This window comes from Balaenoptera physalus (genome assembly GCF_965194825.1).
Source record: "Balaenoptera physalus genome assembly, chromosome: 17".
Taxonomy (NCBI): domain Eukaryota; kingdom Metazoa; phylum Chordata; class Mammalia; order Artiodactyla; family Balaenopteridae; genus Balaenoptera; species Balaenoptera physalus.
In genome coordinates, this window is record NC_138895.1 from 2,896,058 (window position 1) to 2,908,867 (window position 12,810).

Genomic DNA, 12,810 nt, shown 5'->3' on the forward strand with positions numbered 1-12,810 from the left:
CCTTTAAACGTAACTAAATTAGAATCTCCATAAAAGTTCCAGTGTACTTTGAAAGGTTTTAAATACAACTACCTTATGCTCTCCAAGGTACAGTATATCCAAATCTAAAATATAAAAGCTTTTAAGCTTAAAATGATGCTGCTTCTATGACATAAATACAACTAAAAAAGAGTGAATCACTCTTATGTGCAACAGTGATTTCCGCTAATTTGGCACAAGAAATCTATAGTAATCTAATATTGGAGTAAGCCAAGAAGGCCACAATAATCACCACTGAGTAACTGAATATTTAGAATAAGGAGAAAAGAGATCACTGGTAATCTTAGGTTACACACATAAAAGTAGGATAATATGCAGATGATATTTGCAAGGGGAACAAAAGTTAGGGAAAGTAATTTCAGTTTTATTTTAGACTATGAATCTGATTATTCCCTGGACCTTATTTATTTTTTCCCTAACATAAAGACAATGTACACAATTATATTTAAGGTTTCTTCATCGATTTTTTTCCCTAGAGTTTATGGGATTTTGCAGTGCTAGTTATGGCATAAGAGTTGGTATAACTTTTCTGACAATAAGCCACTTTCTTTTAGAAAAAAATACTGAAGAAGTTATTTTACACCCTTTGCCTATTAGCTGCTTTGTTCTTTGAAACTGAAAAAAAAGCTCAGTATACCCCTTTAGGAGACTTCTACGATTTCCACATGTATCAAACCAAAGCATGTTTAATAAATGCCTTGTGAGGATGAAAGGAATATGAGGCCAAGTACTGTTTAGCAAGGTATTTGAAATTTTTCTCTGTCCTTTAGTAATATTTCACTGAACTCATCCTTCAGCAAAATTTTGTTCAAGGTTCATTTTAAGTCTTTCTCCTTCTTCAGCCTTTTCTAATATCACTCTTTAACTTTCTGAAGAGCCTCCTGACATCTGAATTTATCAAAAAATGAACTGTATCATTTTTTAAGACTCCTCTGATTCAATTCTCTAAATATTTAAAGACAAGATTATAAATACCATACTTATCATTTTAAATATCTTTGGAATTTCCCACAAACTCTTTCCCTTATGTGTAGCCATGACCAGAATTTTGACTTTCCAAAAAAAATATATGAAACATCTTTTTGATATGGTTATTTGTTTATAAAAATAACCTATATTGTTGTGTTGATAACCCCCTTCCCCCCCCCCGAAAAGATTTCCTCTACCCTAGTGAGCTGTCAGATTTGGGATCTCAATGGTAGCTTTTGTGATCTCAGAAATTATTTCCACTTTACTTTGTTTCAGAGAAAAAAGTGTACTAAGTATAATTTCGTATCAAATATTCTCTGTTGTAAATTTGCACATTTCAAAAAATGTGTATGAACACAGGCATTATTGGTGCAGTATAAATGCAACTGCACCAAGACATTTTATTCTGAAATCCTTCTCCGTGAAGATACAACAATCCTTTTTGCAAAAATTTAAGAAAGAGAGACAGAAAGAGCATTTAAAATAATGACCAAGCATATACCACAGGAGAAACCAGAAAACAGAAGTTCAAAACAAACATCAGAAAAACCGTCTACATACTTCTAAACTTCAACCTTTAGTGCTCTCATTTCTTTTCCCCCCAGAAACAAAACTCAATATGACGACCTAAGAAGACACAAAAACTTACTACAAGGCTGAGTGACTTAAACCTCCGTGCGAGCAGTACGCGGTTCCAAAGTTTTCAACTTACTTTTTTGTTCGTTTCCAAAACTTATATTTCTCTCCTCCCTTGTGTGCTGAACGGAAGCACTAAAGCTGTTTCTTTGAAAGGTAGTTCCCATGATATGACATCCAGTGCCTTTGACTGCTCAGAGATAAGCACCTGCCTTGTGTCCTCTCTTTACGTCACACCTCCCTATTCAGACCTTCTCAATATGATTCACATTTGCACATCAACAGCCTCATGCGCATACACAGATTTTTTTTCGGCTCTGGGCCCAAAACTTTCACTTTAATTTTCATCACATGATTGCCGTGGCATATGTCCTTCCAAACCTCCCATATATCAGTCATCATGCAAATGAGATGAGAGTATCACTCCTCGGCAGCAGATGGCCAGGAATGATAACAATGGCTCAACAGAGGGGATTCAATGTCCCTGACTTTATCGCCACGGCAACAACAACCTAAAATATATGTAATGGAAGTGGTGCTTATTAATTTTGCAGGCTCGAGTGTTCTGATTTTGTGAGTGAATGGGCTGAGTTAAAAAGGGGGCTGTGTCCTCCTGCCTTTAGAAGACTATCTATAAAAGCCAGGGACCTGGAAATTATTTTCAGTGACTAAGAAGGCAACAGCCTAGCAATTATTTGAGTAATTAGGTGTAATTCCTCCCTGTAGGCCTTGTACCCTCCTGCGCTTGCTTCACAGAAGCTCACGAATTAGACAGGCACAGATACTGAAAAGAAAAGTGCCTCAAGATACAGCGGGAGAGCTTGCAGGAGCTCTGTCACTTGGCCTCCACCAGGCTTGGTAAACACAAGCCCCAAGCTATAAGTAAATAGAGGCCCCACTTCACAAACACAGACCAATTAAAATGACAAAGGCGACCACACTTCTGGGTGGAGCTTAGGAAAGCTTGATGCGGCATGGGGCTCCCACACAGAATGGTCTCCGGCTCCGAGCCCCGGCGCCCCATCCCTGCATCCCCATCCCTGCCCCTCACGCTGGACCCTGGCTTCACTTCCCTCTGCAGGTCGTGCCCAGCTCACCAGGGAATTTTTTCACGTGGCTCTTTTCATCCCTGACTCCTAGCAGATCCTTGATCTGCTTCTCACTCCTAACCGTATTAAAGAAATGAAATCATGGGAAGGAAAAAAAAAAACAATCAATCCTTCAAAAATGTGCAGCAAGCCCTTTTACATTGGAAAGGGCAGACCCCCAAACGGCCAAGACAAGTGGGAGCTTTTAGGAAATGGGACCAAAAATCGAGAGGAAAAATCTGGCTTCCAGATATTTACTTGGAAACTATTTTTTGAAACACCCTTGGCAGTATTTTCCCACTAACCAATAACATAATGACGATTTCACTTTTTGTTTGTTTGTTTGTAGGGCTGAACCACATCACAACATTTTGAAAAGTTTGAGTCGATTTATTTTTCAAAGAAAAACCACCATGGCAGTAGCATCTATGACAGCAAACTAGATTCTGTGTCCATAATGGGAAAAAAAAGACATTAATAAGAATTTATTGCCTGAGAAGAAGATAACTTTAAAAAAATTTTTTTAAAAGAATTAAAACCTTCTCACATCCTTTCAACACTGAACAAGCCTCACAGACACTGTGCTAGGCTCTCTGAACAGATGAGGGATGTGAGATAAAGGACCTTAGTCTTCTCCTCCAGCAGGACCTTAATGAATTGTTTGAGACCCTTTTCCCCCACTGTTCTGTGTCTCGGTTTCCCGAGAGGCACCGGAATCCTGCCCCCTTCCCCGGCCCCAGACCTGGAGCCCAGGCCCAGGATAGGACTCCTCCAGCCTCCAACTGTCTGTTCACCGAAACAAAGCAGCCTACCACTTGCTTGGATCGGGTACGATATTAAATGCGTTACAACCTGAGTGTGTGGGGTTGCGGTTTATGCTTAGATTCACTGGTCTTCCGAGTGTGTGGGCTATCAGTTCATCCATGTTTTGCAACACTTTGGCACTGTAAATCATCTGTTTGCCTAGTGCAAAATTTCATCGCGCTATTTAATCCTCCAACGCAAGGCCAAATTAGGAGCAGCGGATGTCCACTCTGAAAATCTCCACCCTGGGAGTGTAAGGTGCTCTAACCCCGCTCTTTGAAATGAGCTCCTTTCCTGAGCGGTCACCCATACCATCAGTGAACCTGCACAAGATGCAAATGTTTGCAGTGTAGTGACAACATGGATTTCTAGCTGACAGACCAGGCACTTGATCAATTTCAGTGACTTTACTGATACTATTGACACTGAAATAAACAATCGCCTACTACTGAAAAATTTTTCAAGAACAGCTTTATTGAAATATAAATGACACACTGAATTAGTTACCCATTGAAAGTATACAGTTTAATGGTGTTCATTTTGTTCATAGTTGTGCAACCATTATCACAATTTTAGAGCTCTTTCATCACCCCAAAAAGAAATGCCATAACCATTAGCAGTCCCTCGCCATTCACCCCTCTCCCCCCATCAGCCAATCTAACTCCCTCCTTCAGGCCCAGATAACCACTAATCTATTTCCTGTCACTATGAATTTGCCTATTTTGGACATTTCATAATCATAGTACAATATCTTGTCCTTTGTTACTGCCTTCTTTCACTTGGCATATTTTCAAGGTTCATCCGTGTCATGGCATGTATAAGGACATTTTTCTTTACTACTGAGTGCTGGTTCACTGTTTGGATATACCACATTTTATTTATCCCTTCACCCGCTGATGGACAGCTATGAATAGTGTTGCTATAAACATTCATATACAAGTGTTTGCGTGGAGGTATATTTTCATTTCTCCTGGGTGTACTCCTCGGAGAGGAATTACTAGGTCATTTGCTAACCCTACCTTCTGAATTGTCTTCCAAAGCAGCCGCACCTCTTTACATTCCCATTGGCAGTACACGAGGGTTCTAATTTCTCCACATCTTCACCAACACTTGTTATTATCTATCTATCTTTTTTTTCTCACGGCCATCCTGGGGCATGTGAATGCTATCTAATGGTTTTGATTTGCATTTCCCTAATGACTAATGGTATTGAGAATCTTTTCATATGCTTATTGGTTATTTGAAATCTTTTATGGAGTACTGTCTATTCAGATCTTTTGCCCATTTTTACATTGGGTCGCTTGTATTTTTATTATTGAGTTGTAAGAATTCTTTATATGTGTATCCTAGATACAAATCCCTTATCTGATATTTAACTGGCAAAACTTTTCTCCTGTTGTATGGGTTGTTTTTTTACTTTCTTCATTTTGTCCTTCAAAACACAAAGGTTTTTAATTTTGATCTATGTGCTTCTTTGATTACTTCTGCTTTGGTGTCATATCTAAGAAACTATTGCCAAATTCAAGGTCACAAAGATTACATCTATGTTTTCTCCTGAGAGTTTTATAGTTTGAGCCCTTACATGTAGGTTTTTGATTCACTTTGAGTTAATTTTTGTATATGGCGTGAAGAAGGGGTCCAACTGCATCCTTTTGCATGTGAATATCCCGCTGTCCAAGCATCTTTGTTGACAAGAATATGTTTTCCCCGTTGAATTGTCTTGGCACCCTTGTTGAAAATCAATTTACCATAGAGGTGGGGATTTATTTCTAGACTCTCTGTTCTATTCTATTGATCTATATGTCTCCATTTACACCAATGCCACACTTGTTTGATCACTGTAGCTTTGGAGCAAGTTTTGAAATTGGAATGTGTGAGTCCCCCAACTTTGTTCTTACCCAAGATTGTTTGGCTATTATGGATCCCTTGAATTTCCATATGAAACTTAGGATCAACTTGTCAATTTCTGCAAAGAAACCAGCTGGGATTTTAATAGGGAACGTGTTGGATCTGCAGATCACTTTGGTTAGTATTGCCACCTTAACAATATTGAAACTTCTAATCCATGAACATGCCTTTTCATTTATTTAGGTCTTCTTTAATTTCTTTCAACAATGTTTTATAGTGTTCAAAGTTTTACACTTGTCTTGCTAATTTTATTCCTAAGTATTTTATTCTTTTTGCTACTATTGTAAGTAAAATTATTTTCTTACTTTCTTGTTTTGTTTATTGCTACTGTGTAGAAATACAATTGATTTTTATATGTTTATGTTGTAACTTGAAACCTTACTGAACTTGCTTGTTAGCTCTAATAGTTTTTTTAGTGGATTCCTTAGTATTTTCTGTATACAAATCTATATACTGCATCACGTCATCTGCAAATGGAAATAGTTTTACTACTTCCTTTAAACCTCCAGTACAGAACAGAAGTGGAAAGAGCAGACACCATTGTTCTGTTCCCGATCTTAGAAGGTAAGAATTCAATCTTTCACACTATGCATGATGTGAGCTAATTCTGGAATTTGGAAAGCTCAGTTTAAAAACATTTTAAGCATAAAAGCCAATGTCTCCCTGGGACAGTAAACTGCCCTATATTGGTGTAACTCCTGGGGAGACCAGAAAGAAATCCCCCAGCTCTACAGTTTTACAAGTACCTGGTATGCGATTTGTCATGGTGCTTACTGCCTCCTAAAGTGGAGTGTGGTCTGACACAGGGGATTCATTCCTTCCAGTTTGGTCTGCCTTGGTGGCTCAGAGCATCCCCAAGGAAGTCAGTAACAGCCTGACAGAGCTAAGTGCCAGAGTGTCCTTTGAAGTCTCTCAGGTTCTGGTAGTAACGGTCACCTGGACCCCAAGTTCAGTGATGTTGTAGAGGCCAAACTATAGGTTCAACTTCTAGGTCTTCACCTTTCATGTCAACATTTGAACACACTGTCAAGGTCAGGTGTAGGTGGCACACCTATATTCCACCTGCTGCCTGGGGTTAAACCAAACTGCCTCAGTCATAAGGCTACGGCCCCATCCAGCTCACATTTTCCATTTTTAACCCCTACAGATGGACTCTGAGAATTTCCTGTACCTATTTGCAAAAGTAGACATATTTGTAGCCAGTAAAACGTAGCAAATTGAATCCGATATGGGAAAATTATAGAATCAAATGACATTTTGATAATAAATGAAAGACAAGACACCCCCAATGCAGCTACATATTAGCTCAAATTATAATGAGGATGATATTACCCACAGTAATAGTAGCTAACATTTGACTTAGTGCTTATCTTCTGGCAGGCACTGCTCTAAGTGCTTTTCACAGGCTAATTTGGAAGCTGAACCCTAAAATCTCATAAATTTCCCAAATAGGTTCTGCTAGTAAAGCTGCTGACCCAGGCCTCAAGCTCAGGTGGTCTGCGGCCAGGCCCCCTTTCTCAACCACCAGGCAGTTCTGCCAGCCTCACTCTTGTCCACACATCATATCCGATCAGGGAAAACCACCAGGAATCTGATGGGGAAACTCTCCAGTGAATTTTTTTTACCTTCAACTTTTGGCATTTTCATAAGAAATGGACACCAGTGTAAAAGGTTTCCAATGCTCCATTTTCTGATCTTTTACAAAGCTGTTATCATTCAGGAAAATGAAGATTTTTCAAGCAAAATTGATGGAGTCAATAAGAAATTTTAAAGATCTTTCTTTTGTCAGGTGATGCTTTTCATCAGGAACCACAGGAACACTGATATACAGTTAAGATACAGTGAGGAGTAAAATCTTTGCTGAGAATCTTGGTACATGTACCTTTACTTCTGTACTTGTATGTGTATCTTTGCCTATATCTACGCCCACACCTATGTCTATATTTGTCTCTGTCTATTATGTCTCTATCTATATATTTGCAATATGGCCTTGACATCAGATAGATATAGTTTTGCTTCATCCCCAGGCAGCTGAATTGCATTTGGTCCGTGGTGGGCAGCTCACTCACTCACTCTGCCTTGTGACAGGCTGCATCACTCAGCTGCATGAAATCCGTGTTAAGATCCTTGTACCTACTTCACACGTGGTGACATGGTGGCCTTGGATCATGGACTTGAGGGATCTGAACAGGGTCGCCATGGTGATGTGCTCGTCCCAGTCATCCCTCCACACCCTGCTGATTCTGGATCACATTCCTGCCGCTGGAGGTCCAGCTCTGTGCATGCACTGAGCACACGCAACTCATTCTAGGTGTGTGGGCCCTTATTCTCATTTCTCTGCACAACCCCTCCTCCTCCTACACACAGACACACACACACACTCACACACAGCAGTTATTCTATTTAGATAGATTTGGGCTTAAACAAGTGTCTTAGCTCAGGGTGCTATAACCAAATACCACAGACTAGGCAGCGTTAACAGCAGACATTTACTTCCCACAGTCCTGGAGCCTGGTAAGTCCAAGATCAAGGTGATTCCATTCCTGTTAAGAGCTCTCTTCCTGGCTTGCAGGTGGCTGTTTTCTCACTGTGTCTTCACATGGTGGAGAGAGAGAGCTCTGGTCTCTTCTTCTCCTTATAAGGGCGCTAATCCCCCCATGGGGGCCCCACCCTCAAGACCTCACCTAAATTTAATTACCTCCCAAAGGCCCCACCTCCAAATACCATCACAATGGGGGTAGAGGCTTCAACATATTAATTTAGGGAAGACATAAACATTCAGTCCATAACAACTAGCTTGTTCCCCTCTTCCCAGAAAGGCAAATCAGGCCTATTATGATTCCACTTAGGAAAAACCCTGCATTTTCTAGACTTCCTAGTTTCTGTCTCACTGTGATTTGATGTAGTAGACCACAAGGTCTCCAAACAAAGGAATCTCTATTGTTTCTACAATTCATTTTGTAAATGTGTTTGGAATAAGTGTCTTCATGACTGAACAGTTAGCATTTAAAACAACAAAAAGAAAAGAGCAGAAGAGGAAGGATGATTTCAGAATGGCCCAAGCAAACAAACAAGCCTGTTGGCTAACACTCTGAATGTCCTGAATGGTGGGGGAGGCCAGCACGGTGCTCTGGAGGCCCAGCTGCTGCCACTGACTCTTAAAGGCGTGAGAAGAGAAAACACATCTAAATAAATCAGTTGCAAAGACTTTAAGAATGTTGAACGTGTTTCCAGAGATCACACGATATTTTTCTTACCCTTTTCTGAACAGACAAAGATATGACCAGAGACTATTCTGGACCCCATCTTAGGAACAAGGCAAGGATGATAAATGATATGACTTGGGGCCGTCTCGATTCAGGGGGCCTCCTGCAGTCCAGCGTTCACCCCAGTCCACAGCACAGCTACATCCTCAGCAACCTGCAAACACCGTTTCACTGGCCTCAGATTCTAGGCACCTGTCATTCTCATCGTTCCATGTTGGGTTAAACCCCAAACATCAACTTCTCAATCTGAGCAGGAAGTTCAGATGTTAAAGTTCTAGCACTACTGAGTCACGGGGTGGTCCCCTTGCGGACCAGTCTCCATGCTCTGAACAACACACACACCCACACCGCGTGCAGAGACGGGGCCCAGCCTCACGTGTCCATCACCTCCCGTCCAGCCCACCCCCCTCTTTGAGGTTAGGTGTGGCCACGTGCAGAGACGGGGCCCAGCCTCACGCGTCCATCACCTCCCGTCCAGCCCACCCCCCTCTTTGAGGTTAGGTGTGGCCACGTGCAGAGACGGGGCCCAGCCTCACGCGTTCATCACCTCCCGTCCAGCCCAACCCCCTCTTTGAGGTTAGGTGTGACCACGTGCAGAGACGGGGCCCAGCCTCATGCGTTCATCACCTCCCGTCCACCCCACAAAGCCCCCCCACTGTCCTCAAGCTTCATTGTCTTCTGCCAAATGCACAGAGATGACCTTGAAAGCCGTATGTTGAAGATGGCAGATCCCCAGTCAGTCTGAGTCCTGAATGACCGCATGGACCAAAGCCCCCAGCTTCCCTTACAAAACACGAAGTTTTGAGACTATTTACATGACCAAAATTAAACAATTCTTGTGTTTGTGTTATTGTACATTTTTGTGTGGATTTCTTAGACAGCTAGTGTTAGCCTCATAAACACATCCTCTGCTTAGAAATCTCTTTTATCTGTAGGACTAAGTCCAGATGTCTTCGTACTACATGGAGTTTCTCAATTTTATCCCACTTTGCCTCTTCAGCTACTTTACCTGCTTCTCTTTACACACAGACTATATAGTTAGCGCCTCACTGTTTACTGGAAATATCATGCTCATTCTTGCCCAGGGACAACTTAATTTAATCTCCAGACATCATGTATAGGAGGCGATGGCAATCACATTACAGTGATATAAATGTATCAAATCTATAATGTAAATGTATAAATGCATCAAATTAACATGTTGTATACTTTAAATTTACACAACGTTATATGTCAAATATATTTCAGTTTCAACAAAGAGGCCTTAAATGTGATTCCATCTCCCCGAAGACTCCTCTCAAAAGGGGCCCAAACTTCTCACTGCTGTCCTCAGGCTATTATACTGCTTGTGTTTCTTCCCCAGAAACCCAAATATCTGGAGCGAAATTGAGGTCACAATGCTTGTGTGAAGGGCTTCTTCTGCCTTTGCTGTCATTCTTCACTTTGGTGAGGAGCTAACAGTTTCCTTAGTGAGCATCCGTGTCAGTTTCCATTTTCCGCACACGTCCCTATTGGGGAATTGACAGGTGAGGAGCTTGTTGCGATTTGGGTGACTGGATTCTTCTATCCTGTATGGAGAGGAAGTGTCATTGCTGCCTCTTCTCCAAATAAATCACCTCCCAGGTAGACATACAGCTGGCTCAAAAATACTTCGAGCTTGGCAGAGAAAAAATGCTAAATAAATAATCCCAAAGTGTTAAGATGGATTCGTAAACCACTGATGTTAGAAGATACTGCAGTTATTTAAGGCAAGTACTTACCCAGACCTGAGTTTCACAGAACACCTTTGACAAGGATGAACCCGAGTGACCATCGAGGGAATCAGTTCTATCTTTGCAGACACCTGAGTGCCAAACGCTCTTCCTCATATTTAACTATTATTATGAGTAAACTTGTGTTAACATTTTTCTGTGTATATTTAATCCTTCGAATTTCTGATAATACCATATAGATTTTTATAAGTGAAATCTATCAGAATTCCCTTCAGTTATTTTACACTCTTTAAAATAGTGACTTTGGGGCTTCCCTGGTGGCGCAGTGATTAAGAATCTGTCTGCCAGTACAGGGCATACGGGTTCGAGCCCTGGTCCGGGAAGATCCCACATGCCGCAGAGCAACTAAGCCCACGAGCCACAACTACTGAGCCCTCGTGCCACAACTACTGAAGCCTGCGCGCCTAGAGCCTGTGCTCCGCAACAAGAGAAGCCACCACAATGAGAAGCCCACGCACCGCAATGAAGAGTTGCCCCCACTCACCACAACTAGAGAAAGCCCGCGCGCAGCAACGAAGACCCAACGCAGCCAAAAGTAAATAAATAAATAAATTTATTTTAAAAATAAATAAATAAAATAGCGACTTTTTCCGATTTAATTTACATCCAAGTATTTTGGGATGGGGATGTCCTATTTCCTAAGCATTAAGAAATATGATATTAAGAAAATTGACGACCAAGTGGAGTTTGTAAACAAGTCTCCACAATATCCTCATAAATTAAGAAGGAAATATTCCTTAAGGTGAGTGTTCCAATCAGACCAATAATGTTAAACATTCAAAATTTCAAAAGTCACTGATCCAAAATGAACAAATGAAATAAGACTTGAACTTCCAATGGGAAATTACTTTTAAATTAAAAAATTGTGTTCGACTTTATTTTTTAGAGCAGTTTTAGGTTTACAGTGAAATTGAGAGGAAGGAGCAGAGGTTTCCCCAGTGACCCTCCACCGCATGTGGAGTCTCCCCCGTTATCCACACCCCCACCAGATGCTTCATTTGTTACAACTGATGAACCTACACTGACGCCTCGTCGTCAGCCAAAGTCCACAGTTTACTTTAGGGTTCTCTCCGCGTTGTACATTCTGTGGTTTGGCCAGATATATCCACCTCTGTAATATCATACAGAGTGTTTCCACTGCCCTAAAATCCTCTGTGCTCTGCCCACTCACCCCTCCCTCCCCACCAACCCCTGGCAACCCCTGATCTTTTCACTGTCTCCATAGTTTTGTCTCTTCCAGAAGGTCATATAGTTGGAATCATGAAGTACGTAGCCTTTCTAGATTGGCTTCTTTCACTTAGTAATATCCATTTAAGTTTCCTCTGTGTCTTTTTATGGCTCGATGGCTCATTTTTCTTTTTTTCATCATTGAGTAAAATTCCATTGTCTGGATGTACCACAGTTTGTTTATCATTCACCTTCTGAAGGACATCTTGGTTGGCTTCAGGCTTTGGTAATTATGAATAAAGCTGTTATAAACATCCATGTGCAGAATTTTGTGTGGACGTAAGTGTTCTCAACTCCTCTGGGTAAATAAATACTGAGGAATCCAATTGCTGGAGTGTATGGTGAGAGTATGTTTAGATTGTTAAGAATCTGCCAATCTGTCTTTCAAAGTGGCTGCATCACTTTGCATCCCAACCGGCGATGGATGAGAGTTCCTGTTGCTCCACGTCCTCCCTGGCACTTGGTTCTGGATACTCTGGATTCTTAATGGCTAAATATCTAAGTTACAGTAACTTCCATGTCTTTAAGTCAACAGAGACTTAACTATGTGAATGTATATATCTAGTCAAGTTTGTTATTGAAAAGAAATTTTCATGCTCTACCAGGTTGTCACCAAAATAATAGCATGGAGCTATTGTTACTATATACTACCCCGATAAGTTGTATCATAAGACAGCAGTGTGAACTTTTCCTGGGCTAAAAACCCACATTACTACTAATAATAGCTAATATCTGTTAAACACTTAGTGACCCAGGCACTGTGCTAATCACTTTATTTTCCTAATGTCACTTGATTCTCACAAAAACACGGAGAAGTATGTGCTATAATCGCCGTCATACAGACAAAGAAACTGAGGCTTAGATTGCATAAGAAAGCATTTGGCCAAATAGGGTAATCTCTTAACCACTATGTTGAGTCAAGAAGAATTGGAGGCCCAGCTGTGGCAGTAAATCAATATATGAAATTAGACCAGGTTTTGTGCCTTAGTTTTTTGATTCTATAAGTGAGGAGAGTAGAAGCAAACAGATGGAAACGGTAAGATTTTTTTTTTTTTGCAATAAACTTTTATTTATTATTATTTTTTAAAACAAACCAGTGAA

General features: G+C 40.8%; 1 protein-coding gene across 6 annotated transcripts in view; it reads right to left on the reverse strand.

Moving 5' to 3' along the window:
* Positions 1–12,810, reverse strand: part of ST18 (ST18 C2H2C-type zinc finger transcription factor) — a 308,958-nt gene that overhangs the window by 131,929 nt on the left and 164,219 nt on the right. For 5 of the 6 annotated variants that reach the window (XM_082432997.1, XM_082432994.1, XM_082432995.1 and 2 more), the window contains exon 1: positions 1,721–5,852. The exons of the other annotated variant lie outside the window; for it this stretch is intronic. The gene's annotated coding sequence lies outside the window, so the exon portion shown is untranslated. Of the gene's footprint in view, positions 1–1,720; positions 5,853–12,810 lie in introns of those variants that run through there. 6 annotated transcript variants of the gene reach the window in all.